At 42.0% G+C, this 15,689-nt stretch overlaps 1 long non-coding RNA gene across 1 annotated transcript; it reads right to left on the bottom strand.

Annotated features, from left to right (window-relative positions):
- Window positions 1-3,412: 3,412 nt before the first annotated feature.
- LOC144376299 (uncharacterized) lies at window positions 3,413-8,113 on the bottom strand. The gene is made up of 3 exons (XR_013436602.1): window positions 7,945-8,113; window positions 6,802-6,931; window positions 3,413-3,948 (listed from the first exon to the last, which is right to left on the bottom strand). It is a non-coding gene; the product is annotated as an uncharacterized LOC144376299 (long non-coding RNA).
- Window positions 8,114-15,689: the final 7,576 nt, after the last annotated feature.

Genomic DNA, 15,689 nt, shown 5'->3' on the forward strand with positions numbered 1-15,689 from the left:
GGAGCTGGATGGAAAAGTACTGGGTAGGAGGAACAGAAAGGTTTGTATGGGGTAATGCAGTAAGTGAGCGTAACTCCACAACACGGGTCCCCTGGCTGTCACACAGGCACCACCAGGATCTAGACACAGTCAGAGCTGCCCTTGCCACCTTGTGGCCCCAAGAGCCTTCCCTGCCTTTGAGCAGCTCAGAGAGCAGAGAAACCAGCAGACACATCCCTTATTCTGTTTCCACCAGCCTCCATGGAAACAGGAATAACCCAGAAAGTTTCCCAAGCCAGTAGACTTTGCCGAGCACACACAATGTATTCCTCCAAGTTCTACATTTTAAAGATTATAATTAAATTTACATGGTGATGTATAGTCAAGAAGGACAAAATTTTATATCCTAGAAGAACATGCGGCCATATCTAAGCACAATATTATGATGTTTCCATATCTTATAGAATTGCAATGGGGAAACACAAATTTGTTTTCATGAGTTTATTGCAAAATCAGCTGTCAGATAAGCTTTAATTTAAAGATAATTAGTTTTTTTTTTTTTTTTTTTTGTAATTGGAGACATGTGAAGAATGTTGTAAAACACCCCGAAGTAAACAAACCCAGTTGGTGGAGTAAATTAGTTTTGATTTACATGAGATTTTATATGCCGAGAGATTTTGGTTTGGAAGAAACTGAACTTTTTGAATACTAATGCAATTTTAGTTCATTTTATTTCTTCTGTTTGCCTAATACTGACTTTATTGACTTTTATTCCTATCACCAACTTTACCAAGACTTTGAAAGTTGCTTTATCATCTCTTATGATTATTAGCATCCCCATTAGATGAATTAAATTTTAGTGATAGAGATTTTTGGTAATCTTCAAATTATGTGGCAGTTATAATAATAAAAGTCTGCGCTGGAGGGTGATGTTCCAGTGTGACACAGAATCCCTGAACAGGGACTGACTTCATAGAGCCCTGAATCGTCCAGTTAGGAGAACAAGCTGAGTGGAAGAAGGGGTGGGAGGGGTGATTCTGCCTGCCCATGTTTTAGAATTTGGGCTTTGATTTCATATGGGCAAATGAAGAACTCCAGGCGCTTTCTGTTCATCACCAAATTAAGATTTCCAAGCTCATTTTCTTAACATCGTTTTATGATTTAGTCATTTTGCTTATCAGAACTGGAGAATTTTTATATATTTATATATAATATATATATAAAAAGATATACATGTTTTATATATTAACATATTTTGTATTAATATGTTAATGTTTTATAAATTAATAAGAATATATGAATATTTATATATTCATATATCTTATATATTTATTGATAATTATTAAAAATATATGAATATATTTTATATTATATAAATGTTTTATATATTAATATAGCTTATATATTAATATATTACTTATATAAACATAAGTGTGTGTGTGTGTGTGTGTGTGTGTGTGTATACACACATATATATATTCAGCACCAGGGACTGAACCCCAGGGGCACTTTACCACTGAGCTACTGAGTCGTAGGGTTATGGGTGTGCACCACTAGACCTAGCCAGAAGTGGAGAACTCCATGTTTTGGCCCTAAAGTGTTCAGCTAAAGCCTAGTGACATTCCTCAGACTAAAGAGCATCTTTGGCTAACTGGTGATGGAGGGTGATGTTGCATACCTTCTGATGACCTTTGGCTGTTGGTGTGAGGGTGTTATGATCCCTTTCAGAAAACTCTGAAAGAGCCCGACATTCTCCCCAGCGAAGTCCCCTGTGCACATTCATTTGCAGTCATAAACAACTCCAGAGATCCATACCCTTCTTGAACTATCTCAGTGTCCCCCAGGTCAGGACCTGAAGTTTAAAGAATTAAATCTGTAGGTGAAAGCTTAAAGGCTGAGAACTAAGCATTTCCCACCTGACCCCGTGTTCTCTTCCACTACTGCATACGATGGAGCTCCTGCAAAGCCAGGGTGACTCCCCACCCTCTCCAAGGCAGGGGCTGTTGGCATCTGACAGCACTCTATGCTGCTGTCCTGATGAGTGGATCTTGTATAGCCTTTTCCCCCGTTATATCCCCAGTTTTAGAAGATCAATATTTAAATTAGGTTATCCTTCCAAAACATTATTTTTAGATATCAGCTCACAGTGAATTCTCTTCTCTGCAGTTACAATTTGCAACACTTTCCTAGGTGTGTGGTGGCCCCTGGGTGTGATGGTGACCCCCAGGAGCTTAGGCTTGCAGGTCACACCCAGGTTCCTTCAGTGATCAGCTCCTCAGGGAAGCAGGGTGCTGCGCGGAGGTTGCTGCTGCCTGCTTTGCCATGTCCCTCCAGGGAGACCCGCACAGGCAGTCACAAGACACCTCGCAAGTGATGCCCTGTGGTATTTCCCTCTCAGAGCTGACTTCCCCTGCTGTCTGCTAGAAAGCTGGGAGCTGGATTCTGGTCAAAGCCAGGACTTCTCGGCAAGCTTCCGACTTGCTTTACCACATTTCATTTTCCTTTTATGCAAATTTCCTCACAATGTTTATCTTCTGATAATACCATTTAAAAACACAGCTGAATGTCCTTCTTGGAAAAAGTTGGAAAAACACAATAAATAAATATATTATGTGAAACTCCCCTGCATAATGATGATAACTACAACCGCAGTGAGGGAAGGGGAGGGAGGAGAGGAAGACTGGAGAGAAGGCCCAGAGGGGAGTGTCAGCTTCACTCATTTCAAAGGGGTCACAATAATTTGCATTTAAATAACTCCCTCTCTCAAGCCCTCCCTCTCTCTCTTTCCCGTCATGCCTACAGCCTTATACCTGGCATATCTTTTCTTGCTCTTTGTTGATTGTCTGTATCTTCCTACAGGAATATTAGCTCCATGAAAGCAAGAATTCATTTTTTCTGTATCCGGGCAGTGACGCATGCCTGTAATTCCAGTGACTCAGGAGGCTGAGGCAGGAAGATCACAAGTTTGAGGCCAGCCTCAGCAACTTAATGAGACTCTGACTTAAAATAAAAAACAAAATAGAAGGGCTGGGAATGAGGCTCAGTGGTAGAGCACCCCTAAGTTCAATCCCCAGTACAGTTTAAAAGAAAAAATAATTTACTTGTTCCTTACCTATCCCCTCAACCCATCACTGTGTCTGACCCTAGGTAGATATTCCACAAATAATGAAGAAATGAATAGAATAAATAGATAATAAGCATAACAGCATCACATGGACACAGGGTAAAAATGGTCTTACCAAATGGAATTTATACCTTCCAGTTATGTGGGCTCCAATATTGGTTTTCTGGATTTGATTCAGTTATATTATCTTCCAGTTATATTTCCTTCATTTATCCCCTTCACAACATCTTAGATTAGATGAGTTATAAGATTTAATACCAAGTTCTTTTCCTCAAATTTTATCAAAAAAGATAAAATTTGATTTTAAAATTATTTTAAAAACGTTTATTATTCAATAAGAATCCACAGAAAGGATAGTTGTTTCTAAGAAATTCTCATGCTCTCTTTTATAATTCCTCTGCAAAGGTATTTATTTCTGGGTCAAGACTATCTTTTCTTTATTTTTGAAAGATTACAAAGCCTCATACATGCAGATCAGCAAACTTAATACTAACCTGGCAAGACAGACCTTAATAGCTTTATTCTGGGGCAATTTTGCACAAGTAATTGTTCCTGTTCTGAAAGACATCAGCAGTGGCTCTGAGCTTAATGGAAGTGTCTTGGGCAGTGAAGTCAATTGAAGTAGATATGGATCCATTACTTGCTGATTTTATGCACCAGGACAGCTGTGTTCTACAGGTAGGACGGGAGCACTGTGGCCTGAAGCTCCTCTTCGGAACTGGCCGACTTTCCGCATTGTGTATAATATCTTTACGTTTCTGTGGCTCCTTTCCCTATGGCATTGAATAACAAGGCTGCTTTATGTTTTCTTCAAACATTTCATCTACGTGGGCTCATTTTCATGGCTGGAAGTAAAACACTTCTTTTCAGGGCCATCAAAGATACTTTGTGGGACAAATGTATTCTTTGAAAATTCTAGAGATTTCAGTTATTCACGGCAACATTCTTCCTCACTTGTTGCATTGGGGCCTCTAGTGGGATCCCTAGGTGAACAAGTCCTTAAGGAGCTCAATTTGGTGGGACCCTCCCTAGTCACACATGTTTCAATATTTATTGCTAAAGTGATGTGGGGCAGTGATTCCAGGGCAGAGTCCCAAGGTTGGTGTTTTCCTACATTAGGTGCTGTGGTCCAGTCCTCTCCCCTGCCTGTCCCACCCCAGCTCAGCAGAGGCAAGTTCCCTCCTGCTCTCCATGTTCCTGTGATTGGCTGCCTAGGAAAACCATTCCCCTAGCTGAACCATCCCCTCTACCTCTAAAACACAGAGGCCAACTTCATAGTGAGGGTGGTGGAGAGGTGGGGGCTCCCTCTGTCCCACACACTGGTGTCCAGGTGCCTAGGGACACTGAGAACTTGACCGACTCCACCCAGCTTCACCCAGGGGCAGAGGTTCAATACTGGGGGAGGCTGGAGGCTCCTACCCTGCATGGTGCACAGAACTAAAAAGAATTAAAAAATTTAATTAAATATAATTAAAATTTTTCATGTGATCATAGATTCAGGAAAAGCACTCAACAAAATTTAAACTCTGTTTTATCATAAAAGTATTCAACAGACAATGCATAGAAGGGAATTTGTTTCACTCTGATAAAGGAGATCTATGAAAAATTCACAGGTAACCTGTATTTACAGGTAAAAGATGGGATGTCTTTTAACTAAAATTAGGTGCCAGGAGTTTTTCTCTGGCCACTTCTACTCAGTGTTGTGCAGGGAGGGCCGCCCTGCAGACCTGCTGTGCTAAGCCAGTAAGGCTTCCCAAAGGCTTACCTGGTTTTAAATTACCATGCCAGACTGTGTCTCTCCCCATCCCATCCCAAAGCATTTTGACTTGCACAGTCTGAAAAGTGAGCATTCACTGGAGTTTTAAGTGTTTTAGTTATAATGAGGGCTGAGCCTGTTTCACGGGTTGCCTGTTTTCCGTAGTAGTTCTGCAAATACCTCTTGTGTCTCGACTCATTTTTATTTGCTATTGGTTTTTTGTAATGATTTTAAAACTTTTTTTTTTTTTTGCATTGGTGATTGAACCCAGGAATTCTCTATGCCTGAGCTACATTCCCAGCCCTGTTTATTTTTTTTTATTTTGAGACAGAAACTCAGTAAATTTCCCAGGCTGGCTTTGAACTTGAAAGCCATCTGCCTCAGCCTCCCAAGTTGCTGGAATTTCAGGCATGCACCACCACACACAGCTTGAAACTTCTTAAGTAATAATACATTTTATATGTGTGTGTTTTGCAAGCTTTTTTTTTTTTACTTTGTCTTTTGACCTTGAGTATGTATATATGTACATAATACACATACATATATCCTCAATGTAGATATTATTTTGTCAACTGTATCCATTGTGTTTTGTGTCCTGTCTAGAAAGAGCCCCCTATTTTCTAAGAGTCTCTTGCTTAGTTCTAGGATATTTACATGTTGGCCTGCCCAATATTGTTATGTCAGGACAGAAACAGGAATCAGTTTCACCTCATCCCAACAAATATTTGACCAGTGCCTCTTTTACAGGTTAGGTCTGGGGTATCCTCCAAAAACTCCTGTGTTAGCACAGTAGGTGCAATGATTGGCTCATGAGAGCTGTCATTTAGGCACTGGATCGAGCCATCAGATGGATCAGTAGGCAGCTGGGTATGCCTGGAGGAAGTGGGTTTCTGGATGCCCTTGTGATTATACCTTGTGCACCTAGCTTCCCCCTCCCCTGTGCTTCCTGCTTGCAATGAACTGAACAGCTGTCCTCCATAACGTCCTTCTGCGACCGTGCTCCATTATCATGGGCCCAGAGCAATGAAGGTGCTGACCATGGACTGAATCTCTGAAACCACCAGTCCCAAATAAATGTTCCTCCTCCGTTAAGTTGTTCTTGTCAGGTGTCTTGATCACAGCAACAAGATTATTTTTAAAAATAACAAGATTATTTTTAAAAATAATCTTCTTCCTATCATGGTAAAATGTCACATTATTATTTGGTAAATCACTGTGGGGGTTTTAAAAGTATATGTATTGGGGCTATTTATCACATTCTGTTTCCACTGGTCTGTGAAGGGAAGCAGCCTACCATGGGAATTGATCATAGCAAAACAATCTTGCAGAGTGTGTTGCAAGGCTTAGTTAATGTTTGGGGATACTGAGTGGTTTTCCTTGTAACCCAGGTAGCTAAGCAGGTAAACCGACCATGCACTGTCCATGTCCTGCAGTTACCTGGGATGGATTGAATTGCTACAATGTTTACTGTTTGCTCAAAAAAGTGCCAGACCTTTGGTCCTGGGTTCATCTCTTTCAGTAACACCTTCTGGGAATGCAGGTGTCATGTAGGTTTATTTTCACAGTTCTAGTGGAATTTGGGGGCAAGGATATCCACTGTAAATGTTTTCTTGTTAAAAATATAATTCTTACAACTAGACATTTATGTAAATCGGAGTGTCTAGATTATGCTGTGAAAACAAACACACTGAAATTTTAGCAGCCCGAAACATTTTTTCCCACAGACCACACTTCTAAGCACAAGTTACTGAACGGGAGGGGCCTGGGGGCGGGCAGCAGTCTACAGCTAAGGTATCTGTTTCCTCATCACTCGCCAGGTCAATGCCACGTGTTTCAGGATTCTGACTCAGGAACACAGGTTCCCAGGGCCACTATCAGAACCAGTCAGCACTTGATCCTGTATCAGCAAAACTTGCAAAACTTCTAAATGGTAGAGACTCACCACACAAAAATTTCACTTCTTGCACACATAATGGCTCAATCTCTATGTCCTGGTTAGCGAGACATTCTCCACGTGGGTTCTGGGGACGAAACTTTGCTTTCCTGGGTTCTGGAGTTTGTCTCCATTTCCTCTGAGGGAGGAAAAGGGGATGGAAAACTGTGTGAGTGGGAGGATTTTGCAGCTCTGGAAATCATACCCATCATTTTCACTTTTGTTTCATGGTTTAACCTCAGGCACGTGCATCACGTCATTGCAAAAAAGATGTGAAAATAGTCTAACTGTGGGCCCCAAAGGAACCAAAGAGTTGTTCAAGAGCAAACTATTTGTTAAAGCTGTCATTTGCAATCTCGGTGATTGACAGGGTGTCAATTGCCATATTAGCTGGAGGGAGAAGTGGGACAAAGGGCCTCAGTGGCCAGAGCCTCATCTTACATGAGCTTATGCAGTGACTATCATATTTGGGGGCAGAGTTTGGAAGAGTTAAAACAGATCCCAGAAATCAGTGGCCTCAGAGAGCTAGCTGGAAAATGTAACTGCTTCTGGACCTTAAACCCTGTGATGGTTGGAGAAAGCTTGGTGTATTTGCCTGCTCCGCCTGTCACGGAAAAATAGCAGAGGCTGCAGCAAAAACAACAAAACTTTATTTTCTCACAGTTCTAGAGATTGGTAGACAGATGTGTCCCAACTGTGCTCACATGGATTTTTCTCTGTGCAGACATGCAGAGGGAGAGGGAGGCAGAGAGAGTGAGTTGGTGAGCACTTTGGCATCTCTTCCTTTCCTGGGGGCACTAGTCTTAATGGCTCAGGAAGCCACTATTAGACCTCATTTAACCTTAATTTTCTTTCTAAAGGTCCAATCTCCAAATACAGTCATGTTAGATGTTAGGGATTTAACATATTAGTGGAGGGGGAAGGGAGTTCAGCCCATAATGAGAAACAAAGGCCCAAGTTTACACTTCAATAAACAACCCCCTGACTCAGCAGTATTAATATTTCAGATGACCCAAGAGATCAAGTCCTGCTAGCCTATTAGCCATTTTGTCACTGATAAAATTTTGTAATTCTGTTTTTAACTTTGCTGTATAATTGTCCTTTTAAAAAAATCCAATTCCAAGTTCTTACAGAGCCTCACTGTTGACTTACTGATTGGCTGTATTCAATTGTCAGGAAATTATTTCTCTTTCTTCTGTCCACGTCTGATCTCCCCTGAGGCAGACAGTGCAGATTTCACAGGTCATCCTTTGTCAAATTGGTTAATGGTTACCTGGTGCTCTGGGAGCCGAGTCTTGATTTGCTGACTGAGGGTGTTTCTTGCTCTACAAGGTTAAGGTTCAGATCCTGAGCAGGGTGAGTTCATTGAGATAAATGTGATCTGATCTTGTGAGTCCTTAATAAGACGGTGAGCAGGGCAGAATGTACCACCCTAAATATTGCCACCTTGGCGTAAGGATTATTTTGAGCTTGTAGCTTGAGAAGCGTGTAGGTGCAGGAGGAGTGCTCTAACCTCCTCCTTCCTAAAAACTGGAGATAAAACTCCCCCAGGCATCCCTGTTTCCCTTGGTCTCCTCATAGGTTGTGGTCACTTTTCCAAAATTGACTTTCTCTTTAAAACCTAGTATACAAGCATTAGGTTTTGCAAAATCTCTTGAGTCCTCATCATCCCACTGGGCTCCCATGTATGTGGAAAACTTTGGTAGCTTTTCTCTCTTGGTCGATCCTGTGTCACTTTAGCTCTCAGGCCCAGCTGGAACCCCTGGGAGCAGTGGCAAAGTCCTGCTTCCCTGAGAGTGGCCAGTCCCTCCTTCATATGTTACTTGTATTTATTACAGATGCTGTGAAATAGTACTGGGGAGTGATATTGGCCAACTCCTATGGTTATAGTATGTGCAAGTGTGGCTATCTCACAACAGATCCCACTGTTGTGTACAACTATCGTGAACCAATGAAAATAGAGGGGGAAAAAGCTGTAAAATAGTGAGTGACTCCCACCCAGGTTAACTTAGTTAGGAGTTCCACATCCAAGCAGACTTTATCTCAAGCTTCTACATCCTCAGAGGTATTATCATCACCATTGTCAATAACCTGTGTAAAATAATAAAATATAGCGAATGTTCAGGATAAATTATGGCTTTATTTCCCAAAAGAGAAAATTGTAGAAGATGATGTTCGATGACTTGAATGTATAAATCCAACAAAATTCTAGGTAGAAGTTTAGAAATAATTGTCTTGTTTGATCCCAAGACACAGATGAAAATACAATTAATCTAGTACACACATTAACAAATTAAGAAGTGCAAAGATGGGGTACAAAAGGAATGACATCTCCAGGAAAGTCAACAGAAGGATTTAGGGGTTACTTGATGAATCACGAATAACAGAGAATAAGATAATTAGGAGTAGGAAATGGATATGTACCGTCTTCTACAAAAGTTTTGGGATCAGTCATGGATCACTTTAACTATAAACAGAGAGTTACAAAAGGAGCTGAAGTTCAAGGAGTTATTGAGCAAAAATGCACTATGTTATTATTTTAATTGTAAAATAATAATACGTCAGGCTGGAATGGTCTCTGAAAACTTGAAGTCCTAAGTGTGTGTGTGTGTGTGTGTGTGTGTGAGTGTGAGTGTGAGTGTGTGTGTGTGTATGTGTGTGTGTGTGTGTGTGTGAGAGAGAGAGAGAGAGAGAGAGAGAGAGAGAGAGAGAGAGAGAGAGAGAGAGGTATAGGTGCATGTACATGACTTCAAACAATGACAGAAGCTGAGGAAGGCCACTTCCAGGTCACTGAGCAGTGTGCCCTCTCCACTATTAACATGGCAGCCTACAGCCATCTACACCTGCCACAGAGCCATCGGTGATGAATCACTACTCACAAAATCATATCTCCGTGGTCCAGAGATTTGATCATCCCACTCGACTTTGGGCACGTCCCCACTGGAAGGCTTTGTGCACTTCTGAGTGCTGTGTTTTCAAAAGTGACTACTAAGTGCCATGTCTGTATAAAGGAGTAGAGAAAACTGAGTTACAGAAAAATGCGGTGGTTTTTTAGAAGAAATGGGGAAGAGATTTGAGACATTTTCATCTTGAAGTAAGAGAGCTCTCAGTTAAACATGCTAGTTGATTCCTGAATTTAAGTATTTAATATTTGAATATCCGTATGTGGGCATGGAATTGAAATTCTCTACCTACAAATTGCATTTGACTGGTCATCCAGCTAATTTGTAAAAAATCCCCCCCGGCATCTAAGATTTTATGATTCTAAGATTTTAAGGACTTCAATGGATCTGTGACAAATCCCTGGAAATAACAAAGACTAAACATTAGAAAGAATAAAGCAGAGCAGAACCCAACATGGAAACATTATTAACAAAATCATATTGCAGGTGGGTGGGAGTACAGGTTGTTGAGATAGACCTTCAGGTTCAAATCCCACTTCTACCATTCACTTGGTGTGTGAGAGTCGGTAAGTTACCCTTTCTGTTCCTCAGCATCCCCCTCTGTAAATCAGGGAGAAGTAGTAACGTCCAAATCATAAAACCATTTTGAGGAGTAAGTGGGCCAATGGAGGAGTTGGAATATGACTGTTCATACTTCAGGGCAGATGGTGGGTGTTCCATAAGCCGTTATTATCATTAAGGTTGGGAAGTGGAGCAGGCCACCTAATAACAAGTCACACTTGCAGGGCTGTTGTTGTCCATCGAGCTTCCTGGGGAGAATCTGTGATCCTAAAATTTCTTCTCAGGAATGAGGCTCATGGGAAAGCAATACCAATGCCTTTGAGGGTGCTGCATCTTCCACCCTGATCCAAGCAGGTGGGTTGCTGATGGTGGTCCTCCAGAAGACAGATCTTGATTTCTTAAAATAAATATAAATATAAAATGAATTGTAAGCACCGCCTTCCAGAAAATATCACAGTCTGCAGAGTGCTCAAATGTCAGCCACTGGGTTGGGGCCATTTCTATTTTACAGAGGGTAAGAGTGGCGCAGCGAGGTCTAGATCTAAGGCCTCGCACCTGGAGCAGGGCACACACTGTGCATCCTCCCCAGCCACTGCCCGCCGGAGCTACTAACTTGCAGGGCCTCTGTGGCACTGTGACATCTTCTCATACACAGCAGACCACACACTCAACATCATGGTACTGTCACAAGACCAAGTAAAACATATCTACTTTCCAAATGGAGTGTCCAGTTGTAAAACTGGGCTGATTTTCCTTCTGTCTCACAGGATTTTGCCTAAACCTCTCCCAGAGCAGTTATCTAAATCCCCAGTTGATCTCTTACCTCTGACAGGAAATGTGCTTTGTCACTTCTGTGCTGTGAACCGTGTTCAGCACAGTACTTCGATCATGGGAGGAATGCAAGTATTTTCTGAATAAATGCATGAAATTACTTTTAAAAGTTGAAACTATTGGTACCATTAAAGTAATGATCATTTTGTCAGTTTCTACTTGTTGAAACTTGGTATTGAGATGTTTATAAAAACAGTAAAGTCCTTAAACTGTGAGCTTATTGAAAACAGAACTTTTATTTACATTTGCATTTCCAGGTCATTCAACAGTTCCACAAACACAGAAAATAGGTGCATACAATGTAACTGGATTCGTGCCTGACCTGGTGGATGACTGAAAATGTTCCGACACAATGAACAATAATAATTTTTTAAAAATTGTTCTTGGCATTTCTAAGTCTTATTGTAACTTACTCTGATAAGAACCTATAATAAATTTTTCTCATTTAATCCTCACCATAAATCTGTGGAGTATGTATGTATTATTATTCCTATTTTGTAAATAAAAATTAGACATTTAAAAGCAAAGTAACTTGTTGTAAGTCATACAACTGGTTTGCAGTAACTTGTTGATTCAATGCTTAATCTATTAGATTAAAAAAATCCTTGCCCATAGCTGCTGTGTTGTATTTCTTGTTATATCACCTGAGCATGGCAGTATACTGATTGACGGTAATGGATTCCCTAGGGCTTTTTAGCTTTCTCTAAGTTTCTCAGTTATTGTTGGGACTGTCTTAACAATATGGTATATCAAGACTTACTTAAAGAGCAGATGAATTTGAAGCTTTAATGGAAAAGAAAAGAACTTCACGGACCTTGTTTTACACTTAGAGTACAAGCAAAGCTTCCCTGAACATCACAGCTACCTGCTTAAAAGCATGCGTGGTTTTGGAGACTTGAGTTCAACTCCTGACTTTGCTGCTGTGGGCATTAGCAAGTCGTTTAACCTCAGTGCTTCAGTGTCTCCTCCTGCAAACTGGATGCCAATAAGCCCTTTCACAAAGGAGCACTATATTGGTGATAAGATATGAATATTTGTAAAGCAGTTAGAACAGCGTCTGGTACTTAAGTACCCTGTAAAAATTCCCTGTTATCACTCTTGTTATTACTGGAGGTTCAAAGCAGCTATCTGAGAGGCAGTGATAATATAGTGACAAGGACTGCATTCCCAAATAACTCTGGAAAGTTTTATAACCCTCTGTGCCACTGTTCCTTTATCTGGAAAGTGGCCATGTGACTATTACCTGCCTAAGAAGTTTTGCAAAGAGTAAACCAGTTAACACAGGCAGAGCCCCTGGAACAGAGCCCCACGGGAGCCAGCCCGGGATGTTCAAGGTCCACCCATGCTACGGTCACTGTGGCAGGAACCACATGCGCAGAGTGGCTTAGCAATGCCTCTCCTGACGCATCCAAGAACCCCTGGGTGCCCCTGTGTGCGAGGGGGCAGCGCTGGTGAGGGCTTGTGCCCTGCTGGGGCAGCTCCGACGTGATGCCAGGGGTCTGCAGCAGTGGCAGGTGATGCTTGCTTTACCGTGTTCTTGGTGTTGCTCTACCCAGGTGTTTCTGATGCCGCCTGTATTCGTTTCTAGCGGTAGCGCACTCGCCTGGCATGCATGCGGCCCGGGTTTGATCCTCAGCACCACATACCAACAAAGATGTTGTGTCCGCCGAGAACTAAAAAATAAATATTAAAAAAAAATTCTCTCTCTCTCTCTCCCTCTCTCTCTCTCTCTCTCTCTCTCTCTCTCTCTCTCTCTCTCTCTCTCTCTCTCTCTCTCCTCTATCACTCTCTCTTTAAAAAAAAATAAGTTCACATGAACAGGTTGCAGGAGCTAGGAGGAAGGAGTGTATATTTGGGATAGGGGACAGGATTCAGCTCGTTACATTGTTGTAACAAATTATCTTAAACTTGGTGGCTGAACTTGCTTCCTAGAAGTCTGACCCTAGCTAAAGTCAAGATGGGACAAAGTCTGGATGGTGGCAAGGTCACCATGGCTCCAGGCCTGACGGGTTTCCTTGATTCTCTGGGTTTCGGGAAGCTGCCCACATTTCCTCCTTTGACTTCCAAACTGGCCTGCTTGCATCTCTCGGACCTTCTTCTTGCATCGTCATATCTGTCCCTGATCACAGCGAGGACAGCTTCTCCACTTTTAAGAACTCACGCCACACAGTTTTGGGCCTGTCCTGAAGTGGGTCATGTCTGCACACTACCTGGTCGGGCGGGAGGGCACATTCAGAGGTGGGACATGAGTGTTGCCAGGGGTCTGCAGCAGTGGGTCTGAAGACTGGGACATGAGTGTCTATAGACACTGTTGCTCTGGTGCCCACAAGGCCCGGGGCCCAGTGATATTTCAGAACCATCTTGAATTCGTATTTGAAGACTGGAGAATGCTGCTGCCCCAACAGGAGCTAGAGACCCGGCCTCGGCAGCCGAGGCACACAGTCACCCATGGTGTCCCCTGCTAGGCCAGCATCTTGGCCCGGCAAGGCTGTTTGTCTGCTCCTCACATTTCCAGCGTGAGCTTCAGGCCAGGCCTGAGGGGCCCAGGATGGTCTGGAGAGATGCCATGCCTAAGCACCTGCTCCACCCCGCGGCTCCTCCAGGTGCCATCTTCCTCAGGGTCACCTGTACCCACAAGGCATCTACCACACTTCAAATGCCTCGACATAAACATTTACCCGAGGGGCGAGAGGGCCACCGGATGGCTGTACTGAGGCACAGCCCTGTTGTCCCCTGGCCCGCAAACCCCACATTGTCCATCTCCCTTCAGCAGCAGTATGTTGCTGAGGCAAAATCGTAGGTTCCTCTTTTTCCATGGAACTTCCTGACTGGGGTTTGGCCAAGTTCATCTTGGTCTAACTGAATGAGTTTTATAAACGTTGTTCATGGAAGATGGTAGGGAACAAATTTCCTTCCAAAATATATTTTAGTAATTCAACCAGAGTTGCTTTTGGTGGCATGCAACTTAGAAAGCTGATTCAGAAACTTCTTCAATCTGCTCAGTATGCCAGACTATTTCAAAGGCAGGCTGAGTCTCTCAGTGTGATGTTAATTCTCTTAGACAATTCCATTTTGCCTCCATATGTTGAAATATTTTAATTATAATATTGCTATTTTCCATCCAGTTGCATGATCTACTATGTCATTTCCTTTGAATGTCCAGTTAGTAGCGGGCATAAATGGACCAGAAAGGAGACACACACACACACACACACACACACACACACACACAAGATTTGGTCTAAAGCATGCCAAAAGTAAAATAGATCAGTGTTGGCAAGCAGGTTATAAGGGGGCATTAGAATCTACTGCGATGACTTTCTGCATTTTGATCAACTGCTCTGGATATCAGTCTCTAAATTTTTACTGTGACAAGCAAGATGAAATCAAATCATTATTGTAAAAACTATGCAATTTTGCCTCTTATTGAGAAGATAAATGATAAATGCCTGATGGTTGAAAACATATATTTTTATTTTATATAAATATTTTTGAACTGGGCACAGTGGCATACGCCTGTAATCCCAGGGGCTCAGGAGGCTGAGGCAGGAGGACTGAAAGTTGAAGCCAGCCTCAGCAATTTACCGAGGCCCTAAGCAACTTAGTGCCCTGTCTCAAAATTTAAAAAAATAAAAAATAAAAACAATTATAAAGGATTGGGGATGTGGCTCAGTGGTTAAGTGCTCTTGGGTTCAATCCCTAGTACCACTGCTCCACCCCCACCCCCACACAAAGTAAGTTTGAAAGAGAAAAAAAAAATTGTAGGACAGCCCATTTGGTTCAGAATGCTTACTGTATGTACTTGGGTTCTCAGAAAGGACAGACCTAAAGCTATAGTATTCTAGGTCTCATGTCAAAACTGTCCTCTGTACTGGTTTAGTAAATAAAAAGGACTCTTTTAAAAGATTTCTGTTTTAGAAAGAACTTTAAACTGGGTACAGTAGGGCATCCATGTAATCCCAGTGACTCGTGAGGCTGAGGCAGGAGGGTGACAAGTTCAAGGCCAGCCTCAACAACTTACTGAGGCCCAAAGAAACTTAGCAAGACCTCGTGTCAAAATAAAATTTTAAAAAATATGTAAAGGCTCAGTTGTTGCTCAGTAGTTAAATGCACTGGTTCAATCCTGGTATCCTCCACCAAAAAGAAAGATGTGTGAGCTAAAGTAAAGGCAAAGCTTCAGTGCTTAACTTATGGCACTACTGTTTCTCTTAAGCTGTAAAAAGTACCTCAACCTTGTCCTGAAGGGCAGAGAAAGCCAAATCTGTAATATAATTTTGGTAATTTTTTTTGTACCAGGAATTGAACTCAGGGATGCTTAACCACTGAGCCATGTCCCCAGCCCATTTTTATTTTTTTATTTTGAGAGGTACTCACTAAGTTGCTGAGGCCTGCTTTGAACTTGTGATCCTCCTGCCCTAGCCTCCCATGCAATGTAGATCTTAAACATTTATAATTATTTGTTTCAGATTTGAGGTTTGTATTGCTCAGAATCCAACTAGAAAAACAGAAACCGCTCTAAGGATTTAAATTTGATGACACAAAGGTTAGGAACAGCTGGAAGGTCAAGTATCAAATATGGAGGCAACCTTGAGCTGGTGGCAG

The sequence above is a fragment of the Ictidomys tridecemlineatus genome, chromosome 3 (genome assembly GCF_052094955.1).
Source record: "Ictidomys tridecemlineatus isolate mIctTri1 chromosome 3, mIctTri1.hap1, whole genome shotgun sequence".
Lineage (NCBI taxonomy): Eukaryota > Metazoa > Chordata > Mammalia > Rodentia > Sciuridae > Ictidomys > Ictidomys tridecemlineatus.